General features: G+C 37.2%; 1 non-coding gene and 3 pseudogenes across 1 annotated transcript; 1 reads left to right on the plus strand and 3 right to left on the minus strand.

Annotated features, from left to right (window-relative positions):
* LOC122323931 overlaps positions 1–5,418 on the minus strand; it is a 16,955-nt pseudogene extending 11,537 nt beyond the window's left edge.
* Positions 5,419–6,922: 1,504 nt separating this feature from the next.
* On the minus strand, positions 6,923–11,656 carry LOC122323459 (annotated as a pseudogene).
* A 208-nt stretch (positions 11,657–11,864) lies between these two features.
* On the plus strand, positions 11,865–11,935 carry trnag-ucc. The gene has a single exon. It is a non-coding gene; the product is annotated as a tRNA-Gly (tRNA).
* Positions 11,936–15,671: 3,736 nt separating this feature from the next.
* Positions 15,672–17,500, minus strand: part of LOC122324063 — a 15,147-nt pseudogene continuing 13,318 nt past the window's right edge.

Consider the following 17,500-nt stretch of genomic DNA (forward strand, 5'->3'; position numbering starts at 1 on the left):
AATCACAGCTCACCGAATTCAGAATATCCAACTTCTGCTGCACCTTGAAATTATTCAGCTGCAAGAAAAGAAAAAAATATTTATATTTCTCTCTGGTAAAATTGGTTCTGGTGAACATTTCTCAGGGTGCATTTCTCCCTAACAACAAATAATAACATATAATAAATAAAAAAAAATTATATATATATATATATATATATATATATATATATATATATATATATATATATATATATATATATATATTTATTAATAATTTTTTTAAACATATACATATACACATACATATATACACATACATATATATATTAGTCTAAGGTAATTTCTCTGGGTGATTTTCTCCGTATTAAAATATTTTATTTCTCCCTACAAAAACAAACATTATTTTATTTATTTATATTTATATATATATATATATATATATATATATATATATATATATATATATATATATATATATATATATATATATATATATATATATATATATATATATTATTCTAGGATAAATGCCTAAAATAAACACCTTATTTGTCCCCAATAAATTAATAAATACATAAAATAATACTACAACATAAATATTGGAAAAAACCTTAACATAAGACATCAGATTAACATTGAGATTTAAAAGAAACATTTGAGCTGATCGTCTGAGGTGATATTTGAGTGATGTGTAACTCGAGTATATCAGTCCAGAGTTAACAGGATCTGAGTCAAAACAAACAACACGAGGCAGCCAATCAGCTTCAGTCCTGTGGGTGCTGACATCATGATGTACTGATAAAACTTCACTCTTCTGCCAAGAGAACAAACCTACTGACTCCTATGAGAAAAACGCATTTTATTTAGCTAAAATAACTAACTAAACCTACATAAAATTAATAAAAATACTCAATTTTAAATAAAAGTTTTAAATTGCTAAAAATTAAATTTACTAAAAATTAAAAACAAAATGCAAATCATAAAATTAAAAATGTATTATTATTATTATTATTATTATTTTAAAACCTTAAACTCCCCCTCCCCATTTAGTTGCCATGGCAACATGAACGTTTCTTAGGCTCGCTGTGATAGACGTGTTGGCGATGATACCAGTGTTAAGCTGCAACACCGGTTACGTCACTTGCCCACCGTGACACAGTCGTTTCCATTTTTATAATAAAAATAATTTAGTTTAAAACTGAATGTGGCTGCTTAATGCAGCGCATCGAACGAACGACAGTCGCGTAAAGATCAGATTTAATTTAGCAAGTGAGGAGAGCGAGTCGAGCGGACAAATAAAACATGCTAACTAACTAAAAAAATAACCAAAGTTTTATAAAAAAATGAACATTAAAACAGAATATATAAAAACATGTCACAATTACAAATAATAAAAACTTTGATTGTCTCTCAATGATGCTAAAAACCAGCCCTGTAGAAGTGGAGTGATGAAATACCTGCAGGCAGTAGTCCAGGGCGAAGTGTTGGTAACACTTGCGTGTGGCGAGCAGCAGGTGAGTCGCTCGCTCAGCGTCAGCGGGTTTGTGTCGACTGACCTGAGCGTTTTTCACAACAGCAGCATCGAGATCGTCTCCGATCCGGACAAACTCACGCCGAGTGTCACGAATCTGCGGCACAAACCTGAGACAGAACAAACATTTTAATACAGTTAAAAGTGTGTGTGTGTGTGTGTGTGTGTGTGTGTGTGTGTGTGTGTGTGTGTGTGTGTGTGTGAGAGTGTGTGTGAGAGTGAGTAATGTAAGTGTTTGTGTGAGTGAGTTAGTGTGTGAGCTTGAGTGTGTGTGTGAGTGAGTGTGTGTGTGTGTGAGTGAGTGATGTAAGTGTTTATGTGAGTGAGTGAGTGTGTGTGTGTGTGTGTGTGTGTGTGTGTGTGTGTGTGTGAGTGAGTGTGTGTGAGTGAGTGTGTGCGAGTGTGTGTGTGCGAGTGTGTGTGTGCGAGTGTGTGTGTGCGAGTGTGTGTGTGCGAGTGTGTGTGTGAGTGTGTGTGTGTGTGTGTGTGTGTGTGTGCGAGTGTGTGTGCGAGTGATGTAAGTGTTTGTGTGATGTGTGTGTGTGTGAGCTTGAGTGTGTGTGTGATGTGTGTGTGTGTGTGAGCTTGAGTGTGTGTGTGATGTGTGTGCGTGTGTGATGTGTGTGCGTGAGTGATGTGTGTGCGTGAGTGATGTGTGTGCGTGAGTGATGTGTGTGCGTGAGTGATGTGTGTGCGTGAGTGAGGTGTGCGTGAGTGAGGGTGTGCGTGAGTGAGGGTGTGCGTGAGTGAGGTGTGCGTGAGTGAGGGTGTGCGTGAGTGAGGGTGTGCGTGAGTGAGGGTGTGCGTGAGTGAGGGTGTGTGTGATGTGTTTGTGTGTGTGAGTGAATGAGTTAGTGTGAATGTGTGTGAGAGTGAGTGTGTGAGAGTGAGTGTGTGAGAGTGATGTGTTTGTGTGAGTGAGTGAGTTAGTGTGTGTTTGTTTGAGTGAATGTGTGTGAGAGTGAGTGTGTGAGTGAGTTAGTGTGTGAGCGTGTGTGATGCGAGTGTGTGTGAGAGTGAGTGATGTAAGTGTTTGTGTGAGTGAGTGAGTGAGTGAGTATGTGTGAGTGTGTGTGCGAGTGTGTGTGCGCGAGAGTGAGTGAGAGTGATGTAAGTGTGTGTGTGTGCGAGTGTGTGTGCGCGAGAGTGAGTGAGAGTGATGTAAGTGTTTGTGTGAGTGAGTTAGTGTGTGAGCTTGAGTGTGTGTGTGATGTGTGTGTGTGTGTGTGTGTGTGTGTGAGTGAGTGAGGGTGTGTGTGATGTGTTTGTGTGAGTGAATGAGTTAGTGTGTGTTTGTTTGAGTGAATGTGTGTGAAAGTGAGTGTGTGAGTGAGTTAGTGTGTGAGCGTGTGTGTGTGAGAGTGAGTGAGTTAGTGTGAGAGCTTGAGTGTGTGAGAGCTTGAGTGTGTGAGAGCTTGAGTGTGTGAGAGCTTGAGTGTGTGAGAGCTTGAGTGTGTGAGAGCTTGAGTGTGTGAGAGCTTGAGTGTGTGAGAGCTTGAGTGTGTGAGAGCTTGAGTGTGAGAGTGTCATACTGTGAAAGCAGGTTTGTGAGCTGCTGGGTAATGGCTCTCTGAGTCTGATCAAACAGCATCTGCAAAAAAACACATGCTTTTTTTTATACACACATCTGAGTCTGGAGCACAAAGGCAGTCATCAGCAGCACATGTATAATTCTAGCAATAGCTAAAAGTGCATTTTATGGGTCAAAATGATCCATTTTTCTTTTATGCCCAATATTATCATGATATTAAACAAAGATCATCTTCCATTATGATAAGATTCCTACCACAAATATATTAAAACCTGCAATATGCATTGCTAAGAATTTCAGCCAGACAATTTAAAGGTATTTTCTCAATATTTATACTTAGATTTTCAAACAGTTTTCTCTCTTATCTCTCAAAATGCAGTCCAATATATAAACCACACATCCACGCAAAGCTCATCTATTCAGCTTTCAGATTATGCATTAATGTTCATTTCAAAAAACACACTCACCGTCTGAAACTGGATCATTTCCTGCAGACCCTGGTTGAACTGACGCAAGCAGTTCTGCAGAAACAAACAATCAGAGGTCAGCGGGAGCCGTCGGATCAGAGAGCTCGACTCAGACACTAGCGCTCACCAGAATAACGCCGTCGCTCTTATGATACGCCGTGAACTCGGCCAGGCCTGAGAGGAAGAGCTGGTTGCAGGAGGTGTAGTTCTGACCCGCCTCCACCATCTGACCGCACAGCTTCATCACCTGACAACGGACGCCAGAACATCGCTTTCATTGGAAGTTTTCACATCAGACGGCTGGAGCAACATCAATTATAACGGTCACGAAAAAAAACAATACGCTAAATAAAAGATAAAATACCACAAATCAAGTCTAAGCGTATTCGTTTGATATACAATATAAAACATAGCTATGATAATATATAACAGATGTAAAAAAAAAAAAATGCAACTAAATGAAGTCTTAAATTATTATTATGAAGCATGCGTATAATAATAACTGCAATTATTGAATTTTTTTTTTTTTTACAAAGTACAAAGTAAAAGTGTACTGTGTATATTTATTATGTATATGTAAATACACACATACAGTATTTACATATAATTATATTATTTAATACATAAACAACATATCTTAAACATATACATGCATATATATATATTATATATAATAGATAATATATATATATAATATATATTATATAATATATATAATATATATATAATATATAATATATAATATATATATAATATATAATATATATATAATATATATAATACATTTTAAAAAAATGTAATAAATATTTTTGTAATTAATTATTTGACAGCACTCTAATAAATACAAAACTATACACTACAATTTGATTTAAAACATTACCATGAAATGGTATAATATAAAACAAATTAAAATATTACTATACGTAAAAAAGCATGTGAAATATGCCATAAAACATGGCTATAATAAAATATATTAACTAAAATATGAATATAATAAATCTAAAAAATAGAATAGAAAAATACATAACAAAACGACCCCTTTATATGCCTGGACATCTTACTTTCTCCACACGGCTCTCCAGTTCTGCAACATCGCTCTCACATTTATCCAGAGACTGCCTGCGAACACACACACACACACACACACACACACACACACACACATTAACCTGGTAGCTGACACATGCAGCCCAAAAGCATGATGGGTAGTTTACAAAACATATATTCATAAGCCTTTTTATATGTATAGAGGAACATTTTAGATTTACATTAGCAAGCTTTTCTTCATTTTTGCACTATTTATTTTTTTCGTTTCTTCTTTTGCACAATTTAATTAAATGCTGTTTAGATGGAATACAGCACCTCACGTCAACTACCCATTAAAACCAGTTTAATAAATTCATTTTTATTAAAGTCGGGTCTGTTTTACGCACATCTGAGGAACCGTAGCGTTTTATGAGTGCGATGTTAATACCTGAACGCAGGCGAGTCCCTGATGCACTCCTCAAAGTCCAGGAAAGCGTCCATGTTTCGCTCCTTCCTTATGAACTCAGTGTTTGTAACAACAGTTTGACGCACTATAAGACGTTATCCAGACACGACTGATTCCCGCAGGAGGCCTGAAGCACGGACACACCGAGCGCATCGCGGTCTCCGGCGCAGATCATCATCCGTGGACCGTTATTACCTCAGAGCCGCTAAACGACGGACTCGCGGCGAACCCGCGCTGCATCACGCGCCGCCGACGACGCTGGACGTGGACCGCGCTGACGCGCGCGACTCATTAAACCGTACCGTTCAGGTTCTCCCCGGTGTTTGAGTCTGTCTCGAGCTGGGTTGACAGCGGCGGAGGGGTTTGTTCATGTTGACGCGGGTTGCTTTTCCGGTGACGGAAGTCAGGGGCGCTCAGGATGTCCGGTCTAGCGTTTCAAAATAAAAGCACGAGAGATGACGTAAAACAAACGCTGAAGATAGATAGATAGATAGATAGATAGATAGATAGATAGATAGATAGATAGATAGATGAAATGAGGGATAGATAGATAGATAGATAGATAGATAGATAGATAGATAGATAGATAGATAGATAGATAGATAGATGAAAGGAGGGATAGATAGATAGATAGATAGATAGATAGATAGACAGATAGATGAAAGGATGGATAGATAGATAGATAGATATATAGATAGATAGATAGATAGATAGATAGATGAAATGAGGGATAGATAGATAGATAGATGAAAGGAGGGATAGATAGATAGATAGATAGATAGATAGATAGATAGATAGATAGATAGATAGATAGATAGATAGATAGATAGATGAAAGGAGGGATAGATAGATAGATAGATAGATAGATAGATAGATGAAAGGAGGGATAGATAGATAGATAGATAGATAGATAGATAGATAGATAGATAGATAGATAGATAGATGAAAGGAGGGATAGATAGATAGATAGATAGATAGATAGATAGATAGATAGATAGATAGATAGATGAAAGGAGAGATATATAAATAGATAGATAGATAGATAGATAGATAGATAGATAGATAGATAGATAGATAGATAGAAAATAACATCTAAAATACAATTAAATAAAACTACTAATAAAAACTAAATTAAAAATAAAAGTAGACTTATTTTTTTTGCTTTTGGATGTTTCAGCCGAGGTGATGTGAATAACGAAACTTTTGTTATTAATCTACTCATTTTATTACTGAAGTTTTACATTCATAATGTACACTTTCTAATAGAAAACCTGTTTTAATGTGTTTTATAAAGAACTGGAAAACTATTTTTATACTATTTAAAGAAGCACTAATAGAAAGGCGATCAAAACTGTCCAAGTGGTGCTCTCTCTTTAAATTTTTGAGTGATCTGAAGGCTTTGATTGTGTTTTTTTTTTTCTCGTATTTAATTAATATTTTTATTTAATCCCTCTTCTTTGTGTCCCTGGCTTTGTATTGTCTATTGTAGTATTTTGTATATGTTGTTCAGTTGTTCAATGCATAAATAAAAAAAAAACATAGATACAATTAAAATACAATTAAATAAAACTACTAATAAAACTAAACTAAAAATAAAAGTATATTTAATTTTTAACTAATTATAAAAATGTTAAAATAAAAATGAAATCTAAAATAAAATTTCAAATAGAATAAAATCTGGAAAAGAAACTAAAATACAACAGGGTTAAAATAAAAATAAATAAAATCTAAAGTAAAAGAAAATGTAACTTAATAGAAAAGAAAATCCCACACGTGCAATAAACAACCCCTTTACCTAATGTTTACACAAAATTGCAGACTAAATAAATTAAAACAAAGCCCTAAAATAAGAAATTGTTTAATAAACAGTCAGTACACATTGGCTTACATACATCAGAACTCAGAAAGGACAGAGATATTTTGAGATTGTACAAAAGTTTATTGTTTAGTATTTGACGCCAAACAACACAAATACTAAAATCTGACACAGTGTTTTCAAAAGCCCTGCTTTGGAAAAAAAAATTATAAAATCAAGTTGAGATTCAAACATCTCTATAATAAACCTCATTTTTGTTTCAGCACAATGTACTTCCTCTGAATTCATGCATTCATGTGTATCTGTGTGACAGAAAAGAGTGTGTGTGTGTGTGTGAGTGTGTGTGCATGTGTGTGTGTGTGTGTGTGTGTGTGTGTGTGAGTGTGTGTGTGTGTAATGATGTTAGAACTCAATAGAGACGAGAATAACAGTGACATTGTCCGCACTGCCCCGCCTCACAGCTTCACTGGCCAATCGCTGACAAGCTGCCTCAAATCGTCCCGCCTCCTCACTCTGCCCCTCCTTCTGCTCCACGGTCTCATTCTAAAACAGCAAAACCATTTTAACATACAGTAAACATAGCAGAAATAAGATATTATTACATTATTAATATTTTCTTTTTCATTTTCATTATAATTTATAATTATTTGTAGTACTTTTGTTTCATCACTTCCATTTTTCGTTAGCTTTTTAAACGCCAGCGTAGTTTTTATTATTAAAACGAAATGAAAATAATAAACATATTATTTTGTAATAAAAATAATTAATAAATAAAAAATGTTTTATTGTATAATATAAAAAAGTAAACAAACTATTATTTTTAAACAATGTTTTTGTCATTTTCTTTCAGTATTTTTTTTGGCTAGATTAAGTAAATAAAAATAATATTTACTACATAATAATAAATAAACAGAAAATACAAACAAATAAAAAAATATTTAACGTGCATTAAAATACCTCCAGAATGTTGAGGACGAACTGAACGGCCTCGTCTCCAGAAAAACACTTTAAAAAGCCCATCACATGCCAAGAGAACAAATCTAAAAGGACACACAACAACACTAAATCCTTCAAATAAAGTCTATAGACTATAGTGAGAATGCTCTCTTATAAACAGCGTTCCTGTCTTAAACCCACCGGTCATTTCGACTGAGCTGACACCGGCGCACGTCTGGAGTAGAGATCACTCCACAGCGCTTATACTGACCACACCGATGGAACGAGACACTTCCAGCACTCCCAGAACACGGCCGTCCCTGAAAACACACACCCGGTTATCCCAGAACCTCTCACACACACACACACACACACACACAGACACACACAGACAAAGACACGCACACAGACACTGACATAGACACAGACGGGCGTATACAGACACACATAAAGACAGACACACACACACACGGGCACACACATACAGACACAGATACACAGACACACACACACACACATACGCACACACTGACATAAACACACACAGACATGCACACTAACACACACAGACACTGACGTGCATATACAGACACACACAAAGACAGATACACACAGACACACCCACACAAAGACACACATACACAGACATGCACAGTCACGCGCGCACACACACACACAGACAGACACACTGTCATATACGCACACAGACATGCACAGACACACACATACAACACACAGACACACACACACACACACACACACACATAGACAGACACACTGTCATACACACTCACGCACACAGACACACACACAGACACGCACAAACACAGACACACATAGACAGACACTGTCATACACACTCACGCACACAGACACACACACACACACACACAGACATGCACAGACACACACACACACAGACACACACACACATAGACAGACACACTGTCATACACACTCACGCACACACACACACACACACAGACACGCACAGACACACTGTCATACAACTGTCATACACACACACGCACGCAGACACACACACACACACCTGACCGAGCCGCCTGCTCTCTGAATCCTCATGCGCTCCTCATATATGGTGGGGTTGTGCTCCTTACTGAGAGCCAGAGTCACACACTTCCTTTTCCCAGAATCCTCAGCCTGCTCCAAACGACACAGCACTGCCTGATGCACACAAAACATTAAGATGTTTCACGCTGGGGTTTAAGTGAAATCAGAAGAATTCTGATGTTTTAAGGAACTTACTCTACTGTCTCCCAGGTTCGCTACATATAGAACATCATCAACCACCAGCATACATGTGGCCGTCGAGCCGTCCTTCCACGCGGGTTTCCTGCAAACACACACACACACACACACACACACACAGACACACAGACACACACACACACACACACACACACACACACACACACAGACACACAGACACACAGACACACAGACACACAGACACACACAGACACACACACACACAGACACACACACAGACACACACACAGACACACAGACACACACACACAAACACACAGAGACACACACAGAGACACATACAGACACAGAGACACACACACACACAGTGTTTCCACTTGACTTCATTTCAAATCCAGCAAAATCAATTCAATCAGAACTCACTGGCTGGAGGCTTTTTTCAGAAAATCCTCATCAGTCTGACGGAAGGTTTCCATGAGACACTTCCTCACCAGCTTCTCCAAGTTCTCCACGTCACCTGTAAACCATGATGCATTATGGGAACGGCTCGTTACTGTAGATGTGAGTGTGACGAAGATCGGGGGGGTGGGCTTTACCTTTTGGAAATTTGTTGAGCAGCGTCTGATGGAGATTCTCAGCAGCAAACTGTGACGCTCGAGATCCACCGTGACCATCAAACACAGCGTAAGCAAGACGAGATGAGAGAGAGAGAGAGAGAGAGAGAGAGAGAGAGAGAGAGAGAGAGAGAGAGAGACAGAGAGACAGAGAGAGAGAGAGAGAGAGAGAGAGAGAGAGAGACAGAGAGAGAGAGAGAGAGAGAGAGAGAGAGAGAGAGAGAGAGAGAGAGAGAGAGAGAGAGAGAGAGAGAGAGAGAGAGAGAGAGAGAGAGAGAGAGAGAGAGAGAGAGAGAGAGAGAGAGAGAGAGAGAGAGAGAGAGAGAGAGAGAGAGAGAGAGAGAGAGAGAGAGAGAGAGAGAGAGAGAGAGAGAGAGAGAGAGAGAGAGAGAGAGAGAGAGAGAGAGAGAGAGAGAGAGAGAGAGAGAGAGAGAGAGAGAGAGAGAGAGAGAGAGAGAGAGAGAGAGAGAGAGAGAGAGAGAGAGAGAGAGAGAGAGAGAGAGAGAGAGAGAGAGAGAGAGAGAGAGAGAGAGAGAGAGAGAGAGAGAGAGAGAGAGAGAGAGAGAGAGAGAGAGAGAGAGAGAGAGAGAGAGACAGAGAGAGAGAGAGAGACATTGAATCCATTTGCTTTATTTGACATTGTTAATTCTGTATAATTGCAATTATGTAATATTAAAACTACTGTCTGCTGTTATTTTTATTCTGTTGTATTCGATTATTTTCTCAAATTTACTACTCATCTCCTTTTTACTATGACATTGTAATCATATTCAGTATTTTATTCCATATTTAAATGTTTTTGGCACTACTGTACAAAAATATCACGGCAATAAAAGCAACTAGAACTTGATAGACAGACAGACAGACAGACAGACAGATAGATAGATAGATAGATAGATAGATAGATAGATAGACAGACAGACAGATAGATAGATAGATAGCTCACACGTGTGAGGGGAGGTTGGTGGATGTCAGATCTGGAAGCAGGACATGAGCATCTTGCATCTCCTCTCGTTCACCGCGTCTCGCTGAGACAAAACCTGTCAGCTTCGCGAGATCTGCTGGAACACAACAAACAGACAGAGACCAAGATCATCACAGACCTCTCCTCCCTCATTGCAAACACACACACACACACACACACACACACACACACACACACACACCTCAAACACACTCTCTTTCAGCAACACAATGTGCCTGGAAAGCTGAAAACCTTTACAAACTTTCTTTTCCTCTTGTTTCGTGTCTTCCACCTCCGCCTCCTCCGAGCAGACGTCTCTCTTCCTCTTCTCTCCTCGGTCCTCCTCTGTGTCCTCCTCCGGCTGCTGGGCTTTAACAAGAACTGTTCAATAAAACTTCAGAATTAACACCAGTCCTTACACAGGCTTAACCACTTAACTACGTCCAAACCAAGCATCTGCATCCATAAATACAGGCCACCAAGGCTGCATTTTTCAAGCACACTTGTGAGGTAGGATCACTAGGATTTGAAACGCAGACATTTCCATGCATTCACATAAAAATTCAACGCTTATGCAGTATACATATTCTCAAAACGGGCAGCTATGTGTGCATGCATATATAAGATAATCCCATTAATTTAGTTATTGAACTAGGCACAATATTGTTTATTTTTGTAGACATTTTTGAAGCCAGCACTCACTGTATCCACGTTTACGTAAAATTAACTGTCTAAATCCCTGATCCTAACTCCTGTCACACATGCAACATGATTAATATTATATTATTATTACACGAACCCACCTGGATCATTTGTAGGTTCCGGAAGATCACCAAATAAATCCATTTCTGAACCAAAAGTGAATAATAGTCTGAGATGAAACGCCTGCTAGCTTCTGATAAACCACAAAAAATACACCCGATAGTCCGATTAAATCACACAGGTGTACTAGCAGATAAACGCTAAAATAAATAAATATAATCACACAGGTATTCCCAAAGATCTAGGGTTTGACTTTTAGGATAAAACAGACCAAAACAGCAGATCGAGGGAAAGGCGCTGTTTGCAAGTGTGTGTGTGTGTGTGTGTGTGTTTGAATGCAACAGCTAACAGGCTAATGCTAGCTGAATGAATTTGAGGAGGAAATTTACGAAATTGTGTTTAATGCCATTAAATATATCATGATTTATGCGGCTGGGTGTTATTATTATAATCGTAAAACAGCACCCTTAACGCTTTAAAAAGAACAAATACATAGTTATATATTTTAAAAATTATTGAAGATGTCTGGATGCTATCAAGCGTTGGTGGTATAGTGGTTAGCATAGCTGCCTTCCAAGCAGTTGACCCGGGTTCGATTCCCGCCAACGCAAAAATGTTTTTCATTTTCTTCAGTAAAATATATGCAATTTATTTGCAATATATGCAGATTTAGTTCGATATTTTTTCTTTTGTACTCTGAGAAATTGTTATGGTAATAGTATTTATACAATAATTATTAAAAATGTATCTGAAAATAGGACCCATTTTTGTTTCTTAATTTTTACAATTATTTTTAAATTTAATGCCGTATTTTTAGATTTGCAGTAACTATTTGTAATAGATTGTTTATAATATATTTTTATTAAATTACTATTATACAATTATTTAAAATGTATTTTAATAAAAATAATAATTGTTTTGACAATACAATACCATGTACTTAATTATAATCATTTTCTTGTAAATGAGTATTATTCAGCAATAATTATAAACTACTATTCTATTTTTTGTAATGAAAATAAAATTACATGTACAGTATTATGACATACAAATGTAATTTATGATGTGTAATAAATTAACGTTTAAATTATTATTAAAAAATACACATTTAAATTACTGCTTTTCTAAAACATATTTTTGATTAAATGAAAAATGAATGTATAAAAGTAATATGTATGGTATGACAAATTTTAAATAACTTTTCTGAAACTAATTGAATGTCTTAAAATTAAATATAAATATTTTTAAATTTAAATATGCCTTTAAATATAAATATTTAATTCAAATATTGCTTTTATAATTTAAAATAGAATAAAATATACAAATTAGTTTGCATTTCTTATAGTAAAAGTTTTAATAAAACAATGACTTGCTCAGCAAAAAAAAAAAAAAAAAAAAACACACAAAAGACAGCGGTTTAGAGTTACACAGACCTTGTTTTAATACAGACAGTTTCACTGTACAGTAACAAGTTATTTACATTCTTACTAATGGCCTATATACAAAAAATAAAAAAAAAAATAAAACAACAAAAACGAGAGATGGACAGCGTCACATGGATGTAAGTTATAACTTAACAATAAAATAAATACTTAACAGTCAGAGAGATCGGACGCCCCTGGAGTCCGAAACGACATGATATGAGTCTGATTCGACTAAGACTGGATGTGAAGGAGAGAGAAACACACACACACACACACACACTGAAGTGTGCAAAGCAGTTAAAGGGTAAAGACAGTGTTTGTCTCAGACACGGTCAATGCTCAATCCCAGAAGAGTTTGTAAAAAAAAAAAAAAAAAAGCGTTTAGAAACACACCATAGAAAACATTTCTCTCTGTTGCCAAGGCGACTGTGACAAGTTTGTATGGCATGGTGTATAGTATTTCATGTTTTTGTTCAAACCAGGCACGACGGACTGCGTCTGTCCACACAACGTCCTCACTAACCGACCTCGAAGAAGAAGTTAACAACGTGGTAAACTAGTAGCAGCTCAATTACAACAAAACAATCGTACTTCTAATAAACAGCAGTGGTTCTCGACCTTTCTGACCCTAAGGTGGTAACACTTCACAATAAGGTGTTATTTAGTCACTTAACATCAACGAACGATGAGCGATGATTAACGTTAGTTCATAAAAAACACAGTCGCTTACCGTTAGTTTGTGTTACTATGCATCTCGTTAACTAATATGAACAAACTCGTGATTTTAATAATGCTGAAATTATGATTAATAAATGCTGCACAATGCTGTATTGTTCAAAAAGTAGTTCACGTTAACTAATATAGTTTACTAACGAACCTTATTGTAAAGTGTTACAATTTCGACCTGCTTAAATATTTTACAGCTTGGAACTGTATGATTTATTATTATTTATTTTGTACCTCGAATGCAAGTCGCTTGGGGTAAAAGCACTGGCATGAATGCTTTTTTTTTTTTTTTAAATAAATGCATAAATATAAAAACTTTAGTTTTAGAGCTTGATATAACTACAAAAAAATCATAATTTTCATAAAATGGTTTAATAAAGCAGTTTTTGGCCCTTTTTTAATGCTTTGTTTTGAAATCATTTCGAAGCACCCCGGTTGAAAACCACTGCTGCGCGATCGGAGTTTTCGACCAATGAGATTGAGCAGTGGGCGGGGCTAGCGCCGTCTTCGATTTACATAAAAGAGAGCGCCGCCACCGCGTCACCTTGGTTAAAAACCGCGAAATACTGTGCCATCGGCGCGCGTGAGCTATCTGCGAAACGCCTGTTTTAAAGGAATGTTTCTCCTCTGTCGCCTTCCCACAGAGCTTTTGTGTTTCGCTAGGCGTTTAGCTCGTTACGTCTGGCGTGCACACTAGAGAGCGGAGAGGGCTGATATGAGATTCCTCGAATGCTGGTGGAAACGTTAAGGCGCCCGGGAAGTGGAGGGCGGGCAGGGCGGCGGCGGAGCGTTTGATTGGTCGAGTTCGATAAGTCGACACGGCTGATTGTCGCAACACGTTAAAGGTCTATTCACCTTCACAAACAGAACGAGCTCCCTACCTAGGCAGCATTAGAAGGCGTCCACACCTTCTGTAAGGTAGCATCGCGCGTACGATAGAGCGGAGAGATTATGACTATTTCAGCGATGGAACGAATCGGTGAACGGAACGGCAAACAAAATTGCAATTAAAACGAAAAGACTGCTTTGTAGAAAAGCGTCTGCTGAACGCAAATAATCGATAAATCCTTCAATAAAATCAATTTTACAGTATTTATTATTCGATCAAATGTATTTAATTATTTATTTTATTTCTTGAATGCAATGTTAACATGTCTGCCAAATTCATAAATGCAAATATTTGGGAGGGAAACCATTTTTTTGCATATTACAATACATTTTATAACTGTATTTATTTTATTAATTTATTGTAATTTATTTAATTTAATTTTACACTCATTTTATTTCTTGAATGCAATGCCAAACTCTAGATATTTAGATATCAATTCTATAATTGCATTAATATTTTTTATTTTAATGATTTATTGTAATTGTATTTTGTTTTATATTCGTTAATTGAATAATTTAACTTATACTTATTTTTATACCTTAAATGCAAGTCGCTTGGATAAAAGCATCCGCCAAATGCGTAAATGTAAAAGTGTTTTACCCACAATTACGTTGTATTTTGTGCTCAATCTGACTTGAGAGAGAAGAAGGCAGCTGTCTATGTAGGCAGTGAACAGCAAGGCAGCTCATTAGTTTTTGAACAGAGCTGAAGAGTTTCAAGACAACATGAAAATGCATACTTATGAAAAAATGACCTTTTAGAATATATGAATATATGGGGAAAATAATGGGGGGTGGGACTAATAATATCCATCAGGATTTGATTGGATAGCCCTTCTTTTTTTTTTTTGGCTGCTCTGGTCAAAAACCACTGATGCGTAATCACGCGTGCTTTTTTCGACCAATGAGATTTCACAGTGGGCGGGGCTAGTGTGGCCTTTGCTCATAGGGCTTAAACGGGGCCTTGGTGACGTCACGGGAACTTAAAATGGTTATAAAATTTCGACGATAGATTTAGAAGACAAACATTTGTCACATTAACTAAGCAAAAGCATATCTAAAAGGGTTAACTTGGTTTTCATTTTGTCTTCAGCTAATTTTTCATTGGCTCTTTAAAGTTTGTGGCATCGGTTCGACCCTCCCTTGATAAACCTCCCCCTTCTAGGTAGTCAAACAGCTTCCCAAAGCGATGATGTCACAGAGGTGGAGAACAGAAGGCACTGTGATTGGTCGAAGGGCGCGGGGCGGAGTATGGCTGCTCGCGTCGTGACTGAGCGCTTGATTGGCCGGTGAAGCTGCGCCACGCCCCAACGAGGCATCTGATTGGCTGCGGAGCGCCTAGGCCTCGCTAGCTGTGCTGTTTCGACTCAAGTCCCTGATTCCCTGCAGGATCCGCTTCATGTGGCCGACTTTAGTCACTCCCAGATCCTGACGCACACACACACACACACACACACACACACACACTTTAATCTGTACATATTGCTCATTTGATAATGCTCGTGATCAAAAAGGCAGTTATGTATTTTCATAAATAAAGACCTCATTAATACTGTGAAAACTATTATAAATGTGTAAAATACAAATACAAAAATATTTAGTGTCTACTATAAAATGCATGTTTCAATATAGTTTTTTACTCACAGTATTTTAATGTTACATGTTGTGTTATTTATATTTTCTGTTTTCACTTTAAGTTATAAAAATATAATAATTTTATTTTGCCTTTTTTTAATGAGTTTTAGGTTTTAGTTTTCAATTTCAATACTTAAACCGAAATCAAATTATTATTATTACCTTTTTAATTTTGCGTAAAAAAAAAAAGGTCAGGTTCAATCCAGTTTAGTTAATTATTTAAAAATTATATTTAATTCGATCAATTTCTTTATTTACGTTAACTCAAATGCATCAATTGTTTATTTTAAAATTTCAACGAATGTTATCTTAAACAGTTATGTATTATTTTGATAAATTATTATTTAATTAAATACATTTTTATGTATTTGTTTGCATTAAATACATTTTGCAATTTAAATCAAATCAAAAATCCATTTATTTATTACTATAAATGATTTCCAAATAAAAATAAATGACTGATCAAAACAATATATTCACTTTTTTAAAAAATCTAATTAACTTAACTTAATTATGTTCACAGAGGTAATGCATCTGTGTGTGTACCTTCAGGTCCCTTCTCTCCAGCTGAAGCAGCTCCGGTCCTCTGATATCATGTCTGATGAAGATCTCCTTATACTCGGCCAGGCAGAGCATCTCCAGCCAGACGCCCACTTCATCCACTCCCCACGTATTCACTCTGCGCACACACACACACACACACACACACACACACACGCGCGTGTTACACTTCACGCACGGCCCCGCACCAGGCCAGAGGTCAAAGGTCATACCTGGCATGTTGAGGGCGGCGCACGTCTCCTTGTTTTTGTTGTTCTTGTCCTTCTTGAATTTGGGCACGAGGCGGAACTTGGCGCTACGGCCGCGCTTGGAGAAATCCGACAGCTGGCCCTGAGCACAAACAAACAAGCTTCAGGCTGGAGCGAGGCGGCAGAGCGCCCGGAAACAGCCGGATGTCACGCACCTCGTCGTCGGCCGGGTCGATGAGCTGACCGAGCCAGCTGATGTCCGTGAGTCTGCGGGACTGCTGGGCGACTGAACTCAACGCGCCGACCAGCTGCTCTCTCTGAGGAGGATCCAGCTGCTGCGGAGACACGGATACAGATCAACTTTAACATACAGATATAATTAACACACCGCCACATCATCATACCTGTCGCTTTCATCAGCGCTGCTCGTTCACGATTACTGATTTTATACGAACCGGTTGTTTTCATTAAGGACGATGACGCCACTTGCTACATAAACGCTACGAACAACACCACTGATACTACCGTTAATTAAAGTTAAAGTGAAAACAAAAATATTTACAATTTAAAAACTACCATTACTGTGGTTTTTAAATTATAAATATTTTTTAGTTTTCACTTTAACTTTGATTAGCAATGTTATAATGCTTTTTAAAATGTCTATATAGGATTTATTACATTTTCATTTTCAAACTGAACAAGAATGCATTAGCAACTAGCTGAAATGAAGTGATATATTAATATTTTATTATA

Source organism: Puntigrus tetrazona, chromosome 19 (assembly GCF_018831695.1).
Source record: "Puntigrus tetrazona isolate hp1 chromosome 19, ASM1883169v1, whole genome shotgun sequence".
Classification (NCBI taxonomy): Eukaryota; Metazoa; Chordata; class Actinopteri; order Cypriniformes; family Cyprinidae; genus Puntigrus; species Puntigrus tetrazona.